The sequence below is a fragment of the Mustela nigripes genome, chromosome 3 (genome assembly GCF_022355385.1).
Source record: "Mustela nigripes isolate SB6536 chromosome 3, MUSNIG.SB6536, whole genome shotgun sequence".
In the NCBI taxonomy this organism is placed as follows: domain Eukaryota; kingdom Metazoa; phylum Chordata; class Mammalia; order Carnivora; family Mustelidae; genus Mustela; species Mustela nigripes.
Genome location: NC_081559.1, coordinates 186464037 through 186481898, shown reverse-complemented (window position 1 = coordinate 186481898; position 17862 = coordinate 186464037). Strand labels below are relative to the sequence as shown.

General features: G+C 52.8%; 1 protein-coding gene across 2 annotated transcripts in view; it reads left to right on the top strand.

Moving 5' to 3' along the window:
• Positions 1-17862, top strand: part of CYRIB (CYFIP related Rac1 interactor B) — a 146030-nt gene that overhangs the window by 12474 nt on the left and 115694 nt on the right. The gene's annotated exons all lie outside the window — the stretch shown is intronic.

Here is a 17862-nt window from a genome sequence, read left to right as displayed (position 1 = left end):
GCTCAGCAAATGGGAGGGTTTGTGTGAGATGGAGCCCTTGGGAAAGGGCGAAGCCTCTGGCCCTCCAAGGTTGCATTTCCCTGTGGTCTCGGTTTCGGGGGCTCCTGAGAGGGCCACTGCTGGGCACACAGGCCAGCTGTGACACTCTTTCTGGCTGCCACTTCGCTTCTCTGAGCCCCCCCTCTTCACCTGTGGAACGGCCATCAGGAAGCACGCGTTACCTAGGAGTGAGTTGGGTAATATGGCTGTCACCTCCCCACGTCCCCATCCTAATGACGGTACCCGGAGCACGTGGTCACCTTGCACCCTTCCAGAGGGCCTGCTGCTTTCTGCAGGGCAGAGGAGTCTATTTTAGATCCGCCCTGCTCTCCTCTTCCCTAGCTTCCCCGTCCCCCCGCCCCCCTCTCCTGCCCTCCTGCACGCCTTTCTCAGAGCGTGGGACAACTCCTCTGTTAGACTGAACAATTGCGAGCTGACTCTAGGAACAGACGTCTATGAATAGATGTGCTGGGAGAAAGCATTTTTGCCAAGTTTGAGCTGAGCTGAGTATTGTCAGCACTGAATTAAAGATGAGCTTCCTGGCTCTCTCTGTTCTACTTAGCATTGACCAAACACTATGTCTTGAATCTTTTAAAAAAAAAAAAAAAAAAGAAGAAGAAGAAGAAGAAGAAGAAGAAAAAGTCAGAAAGTGGCTTATGTGACAGCAAATAAAGTCTAATCATAACACTTTGCATCCGTGCATGCTCTGTGTTTATGCTGTGGCCTTTTCCATTAAACATCGCCAGGCCCTGGGGCTGGGCCTTTTTCTGGTTCAGGTCCATGCGACAGGCTCACAGCAGGCCTTGCTCCAAGAGTGTTTGCAGAATGAGTGTGTCCTATTTTCAGAAAATTGAAGCCCAGAGAGGTTGAGTGATCTGTCCAAGGCTACACAGCGGGTCAGGGCCAGAGTTGGGCCTTGAGTTCTTAGTCTTGGTTAAACTCTGCTTGGTGGTCTCCTCACAGATGCCCCCCCCCCCCTCAGACCTACAGGGAGCTCGCAGAGTCGGAGACACAGCGTAGCTGAGGGAGGGAGCACCCCTCCTGCATCCTGGAGGCTGGTAGTGCTCGTTCTCTCACAGTTACCTGTTCTCATGGTGGCCACGTAACCGTCCTCCCCTCTCCGTTCTGTCCCCCACTCCTTGCATGTTTAAGTGTCTTCTCCTTTGTATGACCCTCTCCGGGATTCCTGCAGAGTTCCTGAGGCCACCTGAGGTTGTGTTGTGCAGTGAACGGCAAGGTAGTGAGTAGCCCGGCGCTTCTGCTGTGGAACTGAGCGCAGGAAGACATTGGTCCTCCACGAGTGAGGACTGTCCTCTCTGTTGGATGGTCCCAGAGCTGGCTGTCCTCCAGACTAGCGTGGTGTCTTGTTCCGGGCTTTCCGATGTCTTATCTGTAGCCGTGGGCTTTCATTCACCCGACGCAGCCAGATCCCCACCTGTGTGCTGGGGACGGCACCGTGCGCTCTGTTCCTCCCAGCAAATGCTGCCCTGTCCCCTCAGCCAGCTCTGGGCCCCGTCGCACTCGGGTCCCTGTGCCTTTGGAGTCTACAGACTGCAGGAGGCTTCTGGAAGGCTGTGCTACAGGTAGCCGCGGGGAAGCCTTCCGCCCCTCTCCCTGCTCCTGTTTTGGGTCCAGTGAGCAAAAACACTGTCCTCACCGTTTTCTTGCCTTCGTCCTCTTCTTCCCTTCCCACTTCCACTCAGCAGGGATGTAGCATGCCCGTGTGCTGGCATTTGGGGCAGGTCCCCCAAGACAGAGATGAGCAGGGTGCGGGCTCTGCTCACAGAGTCCTGGACTGTGGGAGGAAATGGACATAAAAACAAGTCAGTGTATTAATATGCAAAGTATTAAGGACATAAAAATTTTAAGAGTTGGAAAACAATGACACACGTTGTTTAGGGGATACAATCCTGTGGGGTAAGAGTAGAAAGAGGCACAGCAGTAATAAGTGCCCAGTTACGATAGTGCTTTCCTCCGGGGAACTGGGGTGATGAATATGTTTGGGGTGGGGGTACCCAGGGGACTTTGTATTCATTGTGTTTTATTCCTTAAGCTGGGTGGTGGGTACAAGGGATGGTTTGATTACTCTTTACATATATATATATATGTAAAGAGTAATCATATATATATATATATATGTGTGTGTGTATATATATATATTTTTTTTGTCCATCCTAAATATTGCACAATAAAATTTTTAAAATAGAATTTCAAGTGAGAAGTTGTTTGGAGACGCTAGCCTGGGAGGGTCTCAATTTAAAAATTTCTCCTCTCCTGGGCGCCTGGGTGGCCCAGCTGGTTAAGTGACTGCCCTTTGTTCAGGTCTTGATTCTGGAGACCCGAGATCAAGTCCTGCATCGGGCTTCCTGCTCCTCAGGGACTCTGCTTCTCCCTCTGACCTCTCCGTTCTCATGCTGTCTCTCAAATAAATAAATAAATCTTAAAAAGAATAATTTCTCCTCTCCGTCCATCTGGCTAAGCCCTGTGCCTGGCCACGCTCACATACTCAGGATGTATTAAAGTGAGCTCTGCTGGAGAGGCTGGGGAAGGCTTTACAGAGAAGGTGATAGTTTGTGCTGAATTTTGAAGTCCTGTGCTGGGACTAGCATTTCAGACAAAGGGAACAGCATGTGCAAAAGCAGACAGGCCATCATTCAGGGAGCTACAAGGTATGAATGCGTGGATCAGCTCAGCTTTGGGGCTGTCCTGCAGTGCGCGTGCGGCGCTCGGGATCAGTCCTACGCAGAATGCTCAGAATCCAGGTATGCTTGGCGCCAACTCCGGACGGACTCCACTCTGGTGCTAGAACACGTCCATTTTCTGAGTGTGCTTCAGTGATATCCGGGCCTTGGCTCAGTGAGAGCTGGTATCCGTCCAGGGAGATGGACTTCAGTTGCAAGTGCCTACAACCACTGGTACACTGAGGCTCTGGTGAAGGAATTGGGCTTGCAGAGCGCAAAAGCTGGTGATAAATTTCATCTCCGACAGAGAAGAGCCCAGGCTGCCATTATGTGACACTAAGGACTCATTGGGAAGCTGCTCCGAAGAGGGGGAGGAGGCAGGAGGGCCTTTTCTCATGCGGGGGGAGTGGCTGGGGGAATAACGTGTATTCAGGATCGTTTGCTTTGGAAACGTTGCGAAGCCAGCGGAACCTCCAGGGAGCCAGATTAAAGTGGCGATGGGGAATTTCATCAGTGCTTAATCAAAGACATCGACTGTTTTCTGGGCCTCACTCATCCCCACCCCGCTGTTGTCTTTAATTGTGGAAACTTGTTCTTCACGGTTTCCTTAAGGCTGGCCCTGGGCCTCACCCCTCATTTGCCTCCTTTGATCTCAGGGAGGTCACCCACTTCCTGGGGATCCCTGGGGGCTCCCGGGCGGCTCTCCATTTTGACCCCTTGTCTTCAAATTCAGGCCAGACTCTCATCCATATTTCCGAAGAGAGGTGCTTCTCCTCACCCCAGGTTCCTGCCTGGACGGAGGAAGAACATGTGTGCGGGCAGGTGTCGCTTACGTGTCTGGTGCAGTGACCCCAGGAGCTAGGTGCCTTGGGAGGTGAGGAGACAGGGAATGTTCTGGGAGAGGGCGGCCTCAGCTTCTGACATTTCATGAGGCACATAGGTTCCTCTGCTGAAGGTTGTCCTCAGCTGACCTGCCGGTCCACGGATTTTTAAATGCTGTCTTGACAAGCTCTGTGACAGCCTGGGGGCAGGAGCCGGGTGGGGAAGCTACATGGGCTGCATGGTCCTGGGGAACCTAGCACGGATCTCCCACCGGGGACTAATTAATTCTGCAGGAAGTGACGGTTTACATGTTCCCTGGGAACGCAGGCGCCACGCACATCCCGGGCCTCGGCCTCCAAGCTTCCTCCCTGCCAGACTTGGTTAATTACGGCCATGGTTGAAAACTCACAGCATCTTCCCCTGATTTTATTAGTTTGTCTTTCCCCGCATTTCATCTGCTTTCTCTTAAACCCTTTATTTGGGTGTGTTTATGGACCCCAAGTGAACACAAATCCTTGACTTTGGTTAGGAAGCCAGCAGCGGCCGGGCTCCTTCTATCCATGCACTGTGGACGTGCGCAGGAGGGTAGATGGAGGCTGGGGTACGCTGATGGTTACAGAGGGGCCTGGGGGTGAAGACCACGTGGTCTTCCCCTGACCATAGACCGCGTGCCCCGATTCAGCTGGATTACCTCCTGACGTCATCTGCTGTGATCACTTGATGTCCCCTGCAGTCCGTTCGCTCATTCATTCGCCAGAGGGACACCACTTGGCATCACACCGCTTCGTGGTCAGACCTCTGCGGGCAGGTCGTGGTTCTGGTGCCTTCACTCTGCTTCTCTGCCCCCAGGATAGAGCCTAGCGGGGGTGCTCAGTAAATATTTGCTTAATGAATAAATGAGTGCCTGACATTCCATCATTAGGCATCCATGTTTTTTCCTTTAATCACAGGCTCTGTCTGCTTGTATCTTAAAAAATGTCCAGAAGGAGGGTGTAGAATTCCCAACAGTAAATTGATCACAGGAGGGCAGATGGGGTTCTGTGGCTCGTGGGAAGAGGGAGAGCCAGAGCTGGCTGGGGTTCCAAGTCGGTGCAGAATTTGGTATGAAGAGTGCGATTAGAGGCCCAGCTTCTCCGAGACAAACTTCCTGATCTGGAAACGAAGTGGGCGGGGCTAATTCCACTCCCCAGGGGCTGTGGGTGGGGCTCATTCAGCTCTACTCTGGTCGCCCTGGGGATACAGTGGTGCCTGAGGTACAAGAGTCCCTGTTTCCACTAAGCCAGGGAGGTTTGATTGAAAGACATTGATGATACAGGGAACTGTGTATGGGGTGGCAGACATCAAAGTCAGCCTGAGAGACCAAGGAAGGCTTCCCAGGGGAAGAGGCATCCAAGACGGAGGGGGCTGTGTTTTATCACTCTTCACATTCCCGGCTCTGAGCAAAGTGCTTCGCGTGGAAACAGGTGTTCAGTCAATGGTGAATGAGGGAGTGTGCAAAAGGGCTTACTAAACCAGAAATTGATGCAAATGGCAGGGGTTGGTATCCCGATTTGTGGAGGATAGAGCAGAGGCACCTGAGACTAACATTACCTGTTTTCTGAGGCCCGACTGTTGGCCAGAGCTAGGGTGTGTGCTGGCACAGCTCGGGCGTCCTACTCTGCCTTTTGTCTCCGCATTCAGGGAAGCAGACGGCCCAAGGCTTGACATTTTTAAACAACTCAGTAGGATCCAGATTGGACACGCAGCCCTGGTCCTCTGGACCGTGGTTCTGGGGCTGGTGGCTGACTAAGGGGATAGCTCAGTGTGTGTGTGTGTGTGTGTGTAGACATGGAGTGAGGCCCGGCACATGCTGAAAGAGGTCTGCAGCTTACATTCAGATCCCCTCTAACCCTCCACTGCAGCTGCCATCCCCAGAGTAAAAGGCACTTTGTTTCTTTCTTCTCCGCTAGTTGACTGGACTTCTGGAAGTCAAGGGCGGCAGCATATTCATCTTTGTAACCCAGATACCCAGCGTAGGACTTGACGCATCTGGGTCTTAGGACAGTTTGCAGAGTGAATGAATGAATGCGTGAAGGAACAAATGAGTGAATGAATTCCAGATAATGGCAGTGAAGCTGTCCAGAATGTATCTGCAGCTTCGTGTCTCTATGTGGTAGAGTGAGAGGGATGTTTCTGGAAATGACCTTTTGCTACTGCTTTAGATGTTTTGCAATAGCAGATACTTGAAATTTTGCTTGACACTTGCTCTCTGTGGTGAGAGATGAAGAAACACTTCCTTTGTTCACACTTGGCTCTGGCGCTGTGTAGACACAGGCAGGGGCCTCACTTCTGCCACCCTGGGAGTTCCTGAGTCCACTCTAGGGACCAGTTATGGAGAGAAAGGGCTCATGGATCTACCATTACTTAATTTCTGCAGTTCGCTGCATTGGTGTGTCCCATGAACACTTGCTATAGTACTCAGCATCCTTTCTGCCTTCCTGTTTGGGGGAACCTCCAGTGTGTAGGTCTTTGAAGGGGGAGGAGCTCAGCCTCTCAATACAGAGGCTGAGGTACACCAGACATTCTCTGTCCCTGTCTCCGCTGGGCCACGTGGCGTGGGTCCTGGCCGAGGGCCATGACAGAGCGGCGGCAGTGAGCAGTCCTTCGGAATCGGGAGTCCAGTTGAGAACAGCGAGTGTCCTAAGCTGACATCCTGTGGCATGGCCTTGGTCACATGTCTCCTCTGCCCAGTCTCCCTCGCTCCTTTATCCCGGCCTAGCTCTCCAGCCTGCCTGCTGTTTCTGGGGCTTTTCGTTATTTTATCAAATTCCCATTCTCCATAAAATAATCATCGCCGACTTCTTTTGTCTGTAATCAGTAACCCCGACTGAGCTGCACGGCCAAGGCCACAGCAAGGCCCTCCTCGGTCATACAGACCTTGGAAACATGGTGAGATGGGCACCCTTGCCTTGGGTACTCTCCTGTCTCCTGCTGCCTCCCTCTTTGTGGTGGAGACACCAGCCAGCCCACTCAGGCTTTGGAGATTCCAGCCCTGACAGTTCAGGTCCCTAAACATCGGGCCACCTGCTGTGTGACGTGTTGCACTGTGTGCATAAGCGCAGGGGTGCGGAGAGAACGCATCTATGATCCTGGGCGGTAAGGGGCTCGGGGTCCAGCGGTGGAGACAGGTGCACCGTTGGATGATTCTGCTCAGCAAGGTGGGAGGAAAGAGCCAGACAAAGGTGCTGTGTTTGCCCAAGGGGACCCCTGACCCTCACGGGGACGTGCAAAGAAGAGACGCTGCCTGAGCTGGTAGGGTGCCGGGCATCAGCGCGACCGCATGGACGGATGGGAGGGATTTTACAGAAAGGCTCCGTACAGCCAAGCCAGGGAGGTGGCAGGTATTCCGGTGGGTGCGGGCGGAGGTTGGTGGTGGCTGGTCGGTCTGGAAGGACCGACTGGAAGGAAGGCAGAGGCCTGAATGCAGGTGACCTGTATTCCCTGGGGCCAGCAGAAATTTTCTGTAAGGAACCAGATGGTAAAATTTTAGTTCCTGTGAGGTGTATGGTCACAGCTGATCTACTCTGCCACGGTCGCAGCTGAGCCATCGCAGGCAGTCTGTAAATGACGCGTTATGGCTGTATTCCCATAAAACTTTATTGACAAAAACAGATGGTTGCCTGACTTGGCCCCTGAGCTGTCGTTTGCTGACCTCTGTTCGACACCATGCTAAGGAGTTTGTACTTTCTGTTGAGATTATGGAGAATAAAGGTGCTTCTGCTTGCTGATAACAGTAAACTCAAGTCAAGGTGGTTGGGCGAGGAAAGGAAATTAATGAGCACGTGATGTGTAACTGAAACATTAGGTAAGCAGGCTGTAGGTGGCATTGGATCTGGGCCCTGGTTCATTTTTCTGTTCCCTCAGCTCTGCCCTCCCTTGTGAACTTCATCCTCAGGCTGCTTTCCTCATGCTGCTAACATAGCTTCAGCAGTTCCAGCCTTCACCCCTACTTCTCTTCTCTGATTCTTAGGTTATATGTGTAGCCTGAAGCCAATCTCCATGGCTACGAGAATGCTGTGTGCTGTGTGCTGATGGGCTAAGGGTCTGGCCAGGGCCGTCTGGATAGGAGACATGGTCAGCCCTGCCCAAGCTGCATGGCTGCTGCCTGGTGGGCAAGGGTGGATTGGGTTCACTCATGAGAGTACTGTAAGCAGAAGAGTGATGCAACCCAGACATAATTTCTAGAAAAATCTCTGGTGAAATTGTAGAAAAGAGCCAGGCTAGAGGCAGGGACATTGTGAGGAGGTTGTTTCTGAGCCCGGGAGCCAGTAGCAGAGGAGCGATGCTGGACAGTGAAGGAAGAGAACTGGGGATGGGACCGACAGCACTTGTGTCTTCACATGTGTGAAGTTGGCAATGGGAAGGAGGAAGTGAGAAGAGCAAAGTTATTAAGAAACACCAGTCTCTAGCTTAGTAACTAGGAGAGCTAGATGAGAAGCCCCGGTATAAGGGAAGTTCCGTGGGAGTTCTGCAGTGAACCAGATGAACCAGTAGGTGTAACTTTACCCAAGGTCACCTTGCCTGGTTCCATCTCCATGTCCACTCACAGTAGACAACATCTTTGATTTTTAGAATTTAGGGACAGCCAGGAAAAGCTGTGCTACCACAGAGGAAAGGTGGTTCTTCTCCCTCACCCTCTATCCCTTTTTGCTTTGGGTGCCAGGGTGCTCAGGGCCAAATTTGTACTTAGTCATCAGCAGCCGTAAAGGGCCCTTAGTTCAGTCTCTTTGCTTGGTTCCCACTGTCACTTTCTCTTTCTGTTTATCCTCTTCATCTGTCCTGTTTGTGTTGCAAGTTATGCCAGATCTCTCCTGGAAGGAGGCAGGGTATAAACAAATAAATGATAAGTAAAGGTGGACATCAGGACACTGTTGATCTGGAGGCTGAATTTCTACCCCCTTCATAAATATTGGTCTGAATCAAATTCATCTCATCTGTGGCAAGTTGGCTGATCTTGGATAGTAGAGACTTCAGGTTCCTGGAGGAAGGCCCCATGTTTCCTTTACCTGCGTTTCTCTAGCATTTATCACAGTGCCTGGTGCATCCTAGGTGCTTATGAAATGTCTGGAAAAATAAAGGGAAGTAATCACGGCAGAGTCACGTGTTAGCATTCCAAGTGCTGTTCAGGGGTAGCTAATAGTGTTGCTTCTCACTCTTGGTCAGGTTGGCCTGATGCTGGGGGGGACGTTCCCCACCCCGCCCCCCATTCATCCATCCTATTGCTCCTGTTGAAAACGTAAATGCGTGGCTTTCTGTTGTCACTGAAACACTAAAGGGAGCCCGAGGTCCTGAGGCCCCATCCCCTGTTTTCCTGAGTTCTCCACTGGCTCTCTGCCCTTCCTCACCTGCTGTAATCCACCAGCCTCTTTATGTTCCCCGGAGAACTGGGCTCCTTCCACGCTTGGTTCATGTTGTTCCCTCTGCCGGATAATGTATGCCTGGGTCTTTGCAGGGCAGATGCTTCCTTCCTCGGTTTCAGACTTTCCCCTTCATGTCAAGACTCCATTCCTTCCCTTCAAGGCTCTCCTCTCGATCTGTATGTGGTGTGTGTGGCTTGTGTCCTGTAATTCCTATTAGTTAGGTCTCCCCCCCCACCACCACCACCCCAAAAGGCAGAGACTACTTCTACCTGTTTGTTCACCTTGGCTCCCCCGAGTCCTGCCCCACCCCTGGCACTTGGTAAGTACTTGCTCAGTGAATGCTCGTTGAATGAAACCGGGCTCGCCATTCATCCATTCAGCCAGTGTTTATTGAGCACATACTAAGTGCCCGGCAGGCCCTTGCTGTGTAAGACTTAGGGATTCAACAGGGAACAGAAGGGACGTAATGTCTGTCCTCCTAGTGTTTTCTTTTTAGCTCCTCAGCCTGTTCTGCCTTCAAACCATGTCCTTTCTTTATCTCTTCCTTCCTTCACATACATGTATACGCAAGCGTACACATGCATACATACATAGCTGTACAGGTGTATGTGAAACCATCATTTTTTGAACACCTGTGTTCTGTATATAAAATGTGATTTTATACATATAAATGTGTCTGAATATATAAAACATGCACACATACTTCTGTACACATATATGAAAACAAGCATTTTTGAATACCCACTGTATACTACAGATAAAAATACGGTTACATATATAAAACATCCACACGCAGTCCATACATCTACGTGGTCCCAGGTGTTCCCTGACACCTGTTTTGTGCCCACACGGCGCAGGGCACCAGGGGCACGCACTCCAGTAGAAGAGGTGGAGAGGAAGGCACCATTTCCATCTGCCAGGAATGCTCTAGACCTGATGGGGGCAGGGTGGAGAGGTGAACCTGGGCAGGGTTGCTGTAAGGTGTGAGTGGGGAGGGGCATGGGGCCAGCGGGTGCTGAGGTTCTGAATGTTGCCTGTGAGCGGAGCCGAGTCGGGTCCTGGTCCTGCTAGTGCTTTCCCGTTCCCGCAGTGAGGACCATCTGGCGTGGTCCCTGCTGTGGGGGCTGTTCTGTGGTGGCGGCTGTGCGGGGCGCGAGGGTGGGTGGGGGCTCCTTCCCTATTGACGCAGGTGGTTGCCAAAATCAGAGATCATCTGGGGACTGACTTAATTTGGGTTCTTTTAAAATAATCAATGAAATGGAAATTTCAGAACATGCAGAGACTTTGATTCCTGCAGACATCTCTTTTTTCTTAGACTTGATCTTGAGGCGGGGGACAGGGATGGAGAGTCACATCTGTGAAAACCAAAGGCATTTCTCCCCTGTCCCCTCATACCCTCATCTAGAACTTGACCATTTGTCCAGGTCTTCTTGTCAGGATCTGTCCTTCTCTTGCCCTATTCCCTCCTGTGTCTTGAAGACAAAGTGAGTGCCCTTTCAGGACTTTATGCTGCATGTGGTGCCCTGGGACAGGGCTCCCCAGGGCTTCTCCAACAGTGGGGGTTCGAGACACATCACCTGCATGAGCCCTACATGCTGGCCGTGTCCTACACTGGCAGTTTTTTTTTGTTTTTCTAACAGTTTTACTTATGGGGGCATTTGGTAGATAATGACCTCCCAGTGATATCCGTGCATAATCCCTGGACCCTGTGAACACATCCCCTTACCTGGCAGCAGGGACCTGCAGACACAACTGTGTTAAAAATCTTAAGACAGGGGTGCCTGGGTGGCTCAGTGGGTTAAAGCTTCTGCCTTTGGCTCGGGTCATGATCTCAGGGTCCTGGGATCAAGCCCCACATGGGGCTCTCTGCTCAGCGGGGAGCCTGCTTCCTCCTCTCTGCCTGCCTCTCTGCCGATTTGTAATCTCTGTCTGTCAAATAAATAAATAAAAATCTTTAAAAAAAAAAATCTTAAGATAGGAAAAGCACCCTGGATCATCTGGGGGCCTCCTAAGAGGGAGGGTCAGAGTCAGAGGGAGGTCAGCGATGGAACCAAGACCCGAGCATGGCTTGCTGCTGGCGCTGGAGATGGGGGAGGGGCCCAGACCCAGGGATACGGCAGCCACAAGCACCAGAGGACATGTTCTCCCCCAGAGCCTCTGGAGGCAGTGGCTGTCTGCTGACACCCTAGTGGAGCCCCGTCTGGATTTCTGACCTCCAGAATTCTAAGATAACAAAGTTGTGTTGCCTTAAGCAGCTACATTTGGGGTGGCGGTAGCAGCAGCAGCAGCAGCAGCAGCAGCAGCAGCAGCAGAAAACTGATTTAAGGTGTAGTTCAGGTGTCATAGAATCTACCCATTTCACGTATACGGTTCAGTAGTTTTTAGTCACTTTACCCACTGGTGCAGCCATGACCATAATACAGCTTTAGGATATTTTCATTACCCAGTAAGATGCTTCATGTCCCTTTACAGTTACTCCCGGACCTCAGCCCCAGGTACCTACGAATCTATTTTTCGTCTCCTTAATTTCGTCTATAAACTTGCCATTGGGGTGCTTCGTAGAAGTGACATAACGTACTATGTGGTTTCTGGGTCTGGCGTTTGTACGGAGTGTAATGTTCTCGAGTTTCCTCTGTGTTGTCGAACCCATGAGTGCTTCGCTCCTTTCTACGGTGGGGGGATGCGCCTGGTGCAGACGCTCCGCGTGGTCTCCTGCCTCCCCGCGGGTTCGTCTCCCCGCTCCACGGGTAGACATTTGGGTGGTTTCCGGTTTGGGGCTCATGGATAGCCCGCTGTCAGTATTCGCGTGTGAGTCTTTAGATTAACATAGGTTTTTCATTTCTCCTGGGCCGATACATAGGGGTAGAATTTGCTGGGTTGTATGGAGTTTTATGTTGAGCTTTCGGAGGACCTGCCGCACTGTTTTCCAAAGCGGTTATAACGTTTTTAATTCCCACCAGCCATCTAGGGGGACCCCCTCTCCCTGACTTTTAATTCTCAAAAGATGGTGTGTTGCAAAAGGGGCTGAGCACAGGCGTGTGTACATGGCCGTGCATGCATGGGCACACGTGTGTTCATAGGCACACACCCACAGAGTGTTTCCAAGGGACTGTTTCTGCTACAAGTAATTGGCTGTAGCAGGAGGTAGACAAGAGAAGAAAAGCCGCTCTCTTTTCTGGGCTTTGAAGAAATAAGTTCCAGCAGCTTCTCTGTATTCTTTTTCCTCCGTGCCCTCATTGTAAGCCCTACAGCTCGACAAATAAATAGTCCGTTGGGGTTCTTGACCTGTGATGTTTGATCCTTCCTACATTGTCTTATCGCCGGGTTTGTCTGAGCATTTGCCAAAATCTGGTGTTTTGGCATTGGGTGAGACCTGATATGGTACTTTCACTATAAGTGGTGAGACAGAAAGTTCCCGCCATGAACGGCCTTAAGTCACCATGTTTTTCTTCTTTACCCGAAGCTGGTCTGCTCTGGTATTAGCACACCATCCTCCAGTTCCAGCTTCTGCTTATAAGTTCTGCTTTCCCCTCTGTCTGAGCAAGTCTAGACTCCACTGGGTGGGGTTGGGGGTTGGGGGTGGAGGTTGGGGAGCAGACCCAGAAGTTCAGCCTATAGATAGAGGACTGCTTACCAGGGGTGCGGTGGTGAGGGGCCCTGGCCCTGCCGTGGGGGCTGTGATGTGGGGTGAGATCCAGACATAAAGCAGGATTATCCAGTCTGGGCTTGATGGGTAGGGAGGTCCCTCTCTGTTCCTCAGCGGCAGCAGTACACAGAGCGCCAGCTTAATTGTGGATTGAGATCAGTAAAGGCATCTGGCAAGTATTCCTCTATTTTATTCTCTTTATTGCTGCCTGTGCAGAAGGGTCATGTAGACTTTGGTGACTGGCTTCCAATGGCATTGGATCCCATGAGGGAGAAATTGAGTGATTTTATGGTTTTCATTAGAGACACTCAGTCTGAGGAGAAACCTTGCCCTGGGCATCGAGGCCCATACCTAGATGACCGGCTGTAGAGCTGGACCCTGGAGCTGACCAGGCCAAGGGAAGGTTGGCCCCTAGGCAGGAAGCCAGCCACGTAGGCTCTGACCCTGTGTCCTAGGGATGGGCTGTGGGTGCGATGGTGTCAGCCCGGCCGGAGCGGCTGAGCTGTTGATGGATGGCAGGAGGGGAAAGACGCAGAAAATTCAGGATGATGACCGAGGTCAGCAGATGGGCCAAGCCCTCGAGGAGCTCGAGGGGCTCAAACCCCATTCAGTGGGGGTATTCCTGACATTTTTGAAGATGAAGAAACGGAGGCTCAGAGAGGCTAAGTGACTTGTCCAAGGCCACACAGCGAGCAAAAGCATCAGCCAGAAATTCACCTTCTGGGCTATTCCTGAAATCACTGTGACCTTGCAAGACGCTTTTTCTTTAGAGATGAATGAGGCATACCCGACACAACCCGAGCCATGAGGGATGTCCTCAGACAGCTTGCCGGGTCCGGGAGAGCCGCCGCCGCTGTTCCTGTCTGTGTTGCTAGTGTTAGGGGTGGTAGTGGAGAGGGTGAGAACCCACTAAGTCTAAGTAAGATGAGAAGGCCCCAGGTGCCGAGACCCCATTTTCCAGATGAGGTACAATGCAAAGAGCAGAAGATACATGTGGCATGGATGAGTTTAAGTGAGCATACACGAATTAGTGTCACAATAAAATAAAATGGTGAAGTTATCTCTAATGTTGGTTGATGGGCAGGGTGGGGAGGGGTGGAGTCTAGAGCCCAGTGTTTGCCCGGACTCCTCAGCCTCCTGACTGTGTGACCCTGGGTTGGGGGAGGGGTGCGGGCATCTCACTTCTCAGATTACCAGGTTCCACTTCTGTAAAGTGGGAAGGCTGCTTCCGACGATCTCTCCAATCTATTTTGACATGAGCTCTGCACATTGCAGTCAGAAATGCTGTCAAATGATGTTTAGTGTCAATGGATGTTTTAGCCAGAGAGTTTTCCTGTGGCTTTGGATGAAATGTCCACAGCTGGTGGTGGTTCCAGTGGAAACAGACTCCTTTAATTTCCATGACAAAGGCTCATTGATCCCAGAGCTGCTTCATCTTAGGTGGATGTTGGAGAGCTTTGGGGAAGGTCTTGGTAACCTGGGAGGGTAGAGGCTCTGTGCACGAGATGCTTCCCACACATCCTCCCTCCCTGTGGAGAGTGGGGGCTTTGACCTCCAGGGAGGGCCTGTAGGTCACAGAGCCCCGAGGGGTCGACCTCCTTCGCCAAGAGCTCCTGGTGGCAGCTGCTGTGTGGGAATGCCCCTGGATGAAGTCGGGGAGTTCCGCGGAGGAGGTCGCAGATCTTCCCTCCAGGTGGTGTCCTGGGGTGCGAAAGGAACCTGCCTCATAGTCTGTAACCTGCGAAGGACCTGCGCAGTAGGAAAGGCAGCCTGGGAGATGCAGGGAAGGCTGAGAGTCTGGGGTCTGGGCTCCACAGTGAGAGAGGGATGCTTTGTGCCCCATGGCCGAGCCGATGGCCTAGGGCCTGGAGCCAGCCCCCCCCCCCCCGCCCCGTGCCATCAACAAGCCACTGCGTCAGGCCTGAAATGGCAACCAGGGCAGGAAGCGGGGCCTGGCAGCAACAGGCAGCTTCCTATAAACCCACTGAGGACTGTCTGTCATTGCTCTGGGTTGCAAGCGACAGAAAACAAACTCAGGCTACCTTAGGTTTAAAAAAGATAATTTCTCGTGTCAGGCCTGGCTGATGCAGGGGCCGGATTCTGTCTCTGTCTCTCAGCCCTGCTTTCCTTCCTCCTCGTTTCTCAGGCAGTCTCTCCTCTCCAGATGGCAGCAGCCTCCCAGCAGCGTGGACTCGGGCTTATGTGTTCTCCTGTTCACCACGCCATGGGGGAAACAAGGCCTCCTCTTGCAGTGTCTGGAGCCCGACCGCTGGAGGAGTCTCTTAATGGCCACTTAGGGTCCCGTGCCCGTTCTTGAACCTCAAGAGGAGTCTTATGGCCATGTAGGGTCATATGCCTGTTCTGCAGCCAGCCATGGGTTCTAGAAGATTCTGTGCTTTGATTGCACTCTCCTAGCTAACATCCTGGCCCCTGGAGTATGTGCAGGGGAGCATTGGGGAATGCCTCGTTGGAAAACTGGCGCCATCACCAGATGGAACACGGAGGCTGGGCAGGCAAAGACGGCCCCTGCGCACTGCAGGGAGCTCAGCATTGACTTTGCTTTGGCCTGCTTAGGGAGGCTTCTGTTGAAGCGGTGGGAACCTGGATGGAGTGAGTGGCCTAGAGAGAGGGAAGTACAGTGAGTCTTGCCACTGCTGTACGAACCTGTCCCCTCCCCTCTGTCTGTCCGTCTGTCTCCCTCCAGCAAACTTCTTACAGCCTTGTCCCTCTTCTGGTCACCCCCACATTTTGTGTGCGTGCTTCCTGCCCTTCCCCTGTGTCTGGGTTTGATGGTTAGACTGCCTAACCTACCGGAGTAATTTCTGGAAGCTTCCACAGAGCCTGATGGTCATCCTTTCCTTGCTGGGTCTTGGGGGAGGTCTGGGGGTGCTGGGGGCCAAGGGGCCCTGAGACTGAGGGTTCTGCGCAGCAACCACTTCCCACCCCTTTCCAAGTATTTCCTATTTTCACCACTGATCCCGCCACGCTGGTGTGAAGCAGCAGCTGGCTTCCTGCTCGTGGGAGAGCTTTTGGGGTGGGCCTGGGGTAGAATGTTCCTCACCTCCGTCTCTCCCCCAGCCCCTGTGCACACTCCCACCCTCTGGTGATTTTCAGCGGGGCCTTTCACGGAAGGAAAGCCATTGATTTTTGTGGCTGTCGATTGAGAAAAGCAGGGAAGGTGACTCTGGAGAGGGCGGCTGTCCCCGTTCGCCGGTGCTCTCGGCTGGCCTTGTGCGCTCGTTCAAGACCACAGCCCTTCCCTCTGAGGTTCTGTGAGGCCACCTCTGCCCACGCTACTCTCTTTGCACCTTTTTTTTTTTTTTTCCTGTGAGCAATTCAAGTTTATAGGCCTGGGAGACGGTGCAAATATTTGATTTTAATCAAGGAAGTCTAGAAGGAGGACCAGAGAAGGGCAACTTCTCGCTTTTTTCTGGGGACTCTGGCGGGCGGGGTGGGGATGACTCTCATGCCGGCGGCCACCTCAGCAGTCATCTGGTCCCCCAGGGTGGTCCAGGCACCCAAGAGGAGGGGTCGGGAGAGGGGCTGTGGGGTGGCCTGTGGGAAGAGAAAGAGGTAAATAAGGCAGGGGGTGCAGCCTGGGGAAGCTCTTCTTGGCCAGAATCCGGAGCAGGGAGCCGGTGATGAGACGGGTATGCACCTGCCATCTGATCAGTCCCTGCCACCTGTCGGTGCTTCCTGCTGGCCCCATCTGGTCCCTTTGATCTCAGCTAATCATCCTCCCCACAATCTGCAGTGGTGAACACTATCATTCCCCGTTAATAGCTGAGGAGGCTGGGCCCAGAGAGGTTAAGAAGCCGGAGAGCGCCCAGCTATTAAGTGGGTCCCTAGGGGGGGGGGGGTCAGAGTCCAAAGCTTACCCCAACTGGCTGCGTGTATAGTGTGCACAGGGTGCTCTTAAAAGAACCCCCTGACTGTTTGGAGTCCTATGACTTAAAGCCCTAGAATACTAAATGAGAATTTATCTTAACTGGTAGAGCCTGCATGTTGGCCAAAAGAGGGAGAAAAACTGGTGTGTGTGCAGGGAGGGTGGGGGAGGGGTGGGTACAACCTGGGGTATCAGGAAGAGAAAGAAGCCAGGAGCCCAGAGTTCCTGTCCCGGCCCTGCCCCCAGCGTCATGGGGCCTGGGGTGAGTCATACCATCTCTAGGAGCTGGTTTCCTTTTCAATGAAATGAGGGTAAGAACCACAATAATAGTCTTTATTGCGGGCTTCCGTAGTGCTAGCCCCGGCCCTGGGACGCCAGGACCAGAGAGGTACAGGACTTGGGCTTCTGCCTGGGGGGGCTCAGGGGCTAGTGGGCAAGGGGTCACCCCCCACCATGGCCGCACTAATGCTACACATGAGACATGAGGCAGGTTTGTTCTTGGACGGGGTGGTTCTGGAGAACCAGAAGGTGGGAAGGAGGGGGGCAGCTTGGGCCCTAACTCCGGCTTCAGAGCTCTCCAGCCTTCTCACTGCTGCACTTGCAGCCAAGGGAAGAAATCCTTAAGAAGGAGACTTCTTCCAGCAGCCAGTGGATAGCACTTCTCTCTGGGGGCACCCTTCTCATCTTGGCTGCTTTGGAGAATCCTCTTCCCAAGCATTCAGATGAAAACTACCCAGTCTCCAGCTGTGTGGCGGTCACCTGAGAGCTTTTTGCAAACACCAATTCCCAGTCCTGGGGAACCCTGTTTTTGAAAAGCTCCCAGGGTGATGGTGATTTGCAGCTCGCCCCACTGGGGATCCTCCTCCAGTTCCTGCCCTGGACGGGTTCCAGAGAGGATCTGCCACAGGGAGCTCCCTCAGGAGGCAGCAGGCGGCAGCAGGCGGGTTCCCGCGGGAGGGAGCAGGGACAGGTGTGCAGAGGACTCTGTGCTGGGAAGGACCAGCTCTAGGGTTGTCCCCTGCACACTCTGCTCCCGGTCACCCCTCTCTGTCTCCTCCCAGGAACAGAGGCCTGGGAGAGCCTGTGTCTTCTGCACTGCTTCCTCCCTGCTTTGCGAGCTGGCTGGATCCCTATGCAGGGCACCGTATAGGGCCATGCTCAGGAGACCTGGCACAGTGTCTCCCAGTTACCTCGTGTCTGCTGCCCCATGGCATCTCCTGATGGGACCCAGTGACAGCCGTCCACAGGCCCAGGAGAGAAATCAAGTCACAGTGAGGGCAATGGGACTGTGGTGGCAGTTTAGAATCCAAATTTAAACCTGACGTGTATTTTGAAGCTCTGGTTGAAGTGATCCCACTTCTTCAGTTTTGGGGCTCAGAATCAAATTCT